The following is a 3,359-nucleotide window of genomic DNA, read 5'->3' on the forward strand; positions in this document are numbered from 1 at the left end:
TTATTCACAGTATTAAAAATAAACTTTTCAATTGATGTTCTTTTATAGTAATCTAATTGCAATGGATTTTATTGATGTATCTGTGACTTGTAAATGACATGAAGACTTATATAGAAAGGTACTAATTTATGTCTTATAGGGTTTATACTGAGTACAATATTGTATAACTGTAATAATTCAACTGTAAACCTAAAAATTTAGAGCCAAATTTGAAAGAGATGCATCCTACCTCAGGAAAACGTTATTGAATACGTCAATTGTGTTGTAATGATATGCTTCTTCTAAGTATGTTGTTATTAAATAAATCATTTTTAAAAATTAAAAAAAATGTGGGAAAGTATTAGTAGAAAAGAAGGGTGTAGACAGGGAAGGAAGGCAGGAGAATGTGGGCAGAAGAGCAATCAGAACGTATTAATAAAAATAATTCCAAGTCTTCATGAGGAGTGACTGCCTAGAAAGTACCAATTCCTGGGCTGTGGCCTGCCCCTCTCTTCCTGTTCCTGGCACAGCTTCTAATCACACCTCCAATGCTCCTGTGAGGTGAGAACAACCATCACTTCCTGATCTCTGGCTCTGGCTCTTAGAGCATCGCCTAAAGCAGGGAGGGTCCAATTAGCCCTGTGGACCCCCTTCACAGTATTGAGAGAGCTACTGGAGGCAGGCCAGAACTGAAAGTGTTGATCATTTCTAGAAGTTTTCTGTTTGAATGTTTGGAATCTTTCATGTATAATATCATATGCAAATAGGGATAATTTAACTTCGTTTCCCAGTAATATCTCTTTAATTTCCTTTTCTTGTGTTATTTCTGTAGCTAGGGTGTCAAGCACTATACTGAAAAAGAGTGGAGATAGTGGACAGTCCTTTCTTTAATGGGATTATTAGAGGGTATTTTTTTTTTCCATTTAGCATGATGTTGTTTCTGAGTTTGCCGCATGTAGCCTCCAGTTCTGTTCTATTACTTTTATCACGATGGGATGTTGGTTTTTGTCAAAGGTCTTTTCTGGACATACTGAGATGATTTATGTGATGTATTGTCTTCAAGTCCATATGTGATGCTTTGCATTTATAGACTTACATATGTTGAACCAACCCCAAATGTCTGGAATAAAGTCAACTTGGACATGGATGATCCTTTTAAATTTATGGTCTTCTGATATACAGTTCTGTCACTTTAAATAAACAAATAGTCACACTATTGTCACCAAAATCAAGATATAAATTAGTTCCATTCCTCTGAAAGTTTCCCCATGCTGCCCCTCTCAATCCAAGTCCTGGCAATCAACCACTCTGCTCTCTGTTGTTATTATTATTCTACTTATTGTACTTTTCCTCAAATACTGAATAACTGAGTCATACACTGTAGCTTTTAAAATCTGGATCCTTTCACTTGGCATAAATCATTGTGACTCACTTATGATGTAGTGGCTTGTTTCATTTTGTTGTGGTTTATTATTGCAATTTTGCTGAATAAGATTCTGGTTTTTTTTTAAGCCTGTGTATTCAACTCTTTTAGTGTTGGTCCATGATCTTCATAAGTTTTATTAGAAAGTTTATAACAAAATAAAAAGAAGTTTCCAAAACAATAATGATATTATCTCATTCAATGTATCTAACAGATCATTAAAGGATCATCAAATGGTCTTTTTTAAAAAAATATTTTATTTATTATTTTTATTTTATGTGTATGCATGTATTGCCTGTATGTATGTAAGTGCACCTGTGTAGTGCAATGCCCATGGAGGCCAGAAGAGGCTGTCAGATCCCCTGTAACTGGAGATACGGACAGTTGCTAGCTGCCATGTGGGTGCTGGGATTCAAACCTGGGTCTTCTGTAAGAATAGTCAGTGTTCTTAACCACTGAGCAATCTCTCCAGCCCCATCAAATAATCTTTTAAAGTTCATTTTAAACTAAAATATGAACTGTGTGGAGAAGTCTTTTAAGAAGTTTCGGCATGGGACTGGAAGGTGGTTCAGCAGTTAAGAGCACTGACTGCTCTTGCAGAGGACCCGGATTCGATTCCCAGCACCCACATGGCAGCTACGAACTGTTCTTAACTCCAGTTCCAGGGGAATCCGAAGCCCTCTTCTAACCTCCATGGCATTGCACGACACAAGTACACTCACATACATGCGGGCAATACACTCCTACACATAACATAAAAATAATAAAATACTTTTGCTAGTCTTTATCAAAAGGATTTTTATTATTCTTGATCCTTTGATCTTGCAAAGTAAATTTCAATATTGACAAAATGTTCCAATTGATTAGATTGAACTATGTTGAATCAGCAGATTAATTTGAGGATGATTGATACCACAACTGTATTGGTGCTACCAGCCCATAAGCATACCATGCTGCTCATTTATTTAAGTCTTCTTGCATTTCTTTCATCAGTGTATTGTGGTATTTAGTATAGAAATCCTGCCTATAGTCTATTTTATTCATAAGGGCCTTTTACAAATTTTCAGTTTCTCATTGTTCACTAAGTATGAAGGTTAGAAAATACTGCCACAAGTCCATTTCTGTTTCCTTCTTGAATAACTTTCATTTCAATAAATCAGAAGTGAATTTGTGACTGAAGAAACAAGGTATGTAAAGTTCTTCATCTCTCTTTAATTCTTACCCTCTCCAACCCTTCTCTTCCCTTTCTTTTCTTTCTTCTGATTCTGTAATAAACCAGCTGCTATGGGGACATTCAAGCTGCCTCTTGGATTGGCACTTGTGACAAACAAAAACTGGCTAATATCCTGGTGAGGTGGCACACACCTTTAATCCCAGCATTCATGAGGCAGAGGCAGGTGGATCTCTGTGAGATTCAGGCCAACCCAGCCTATAGGACCATAGCAAGTAAGTTCCAGGCTAGCTGTGTTACAGGGAGAGTCTACCTCAAGAAAGCCAAAACAACCCACTGCATAGGTGATCACTGAGAGTCTGCCTTGTCTGACATTTTCCCATGAGTGTTTATAAATCATGTCCTACTGTGTATAGTGTCTAGCAGCCCTTCATTTGCATATGAACTTGACCATTAAAACTTTTGAGAATATGAATTTTGTAATTTAAAAAAATGAAACAAAACTGGCTAATAAGCAGTGAAGAACTTAAGCCTCATGCAAACAGGTATGTATTGGAAGTGACTTCATCAACTATCAGAAGGCTGAAGGCTGAAAGCTGAAGCCCTGACCAGTTTCTTGACTAAAGCCTCACCAGAGACTCTAATTTTTAACCAGACAACTGCACACCTTCTCAGACCATAAAATCAAGGGGATAATTGAAGGGTGTTACTGTAACCCACCCCAATTTAAGACAATTTGCTGCACAGAGGTTAGATAACAAATACATGAGTATATAGAAATGCAAA

Source organism: Nannospalax galili, unplaced genomic scaffold, assembly GCF_000622305.1.
Source record: "Nannospalax galili isolate Female #2095 unplaced genomic scaffold, S.galili_v1.0 scaffold326, whole genome shotgun sequence".
Lineage (NCBI taxonomy): Eukaryota > Metazoa > Chordata > Mammalia > Rodentia > Spalacidae > Nannospalax > Nannospalax galili.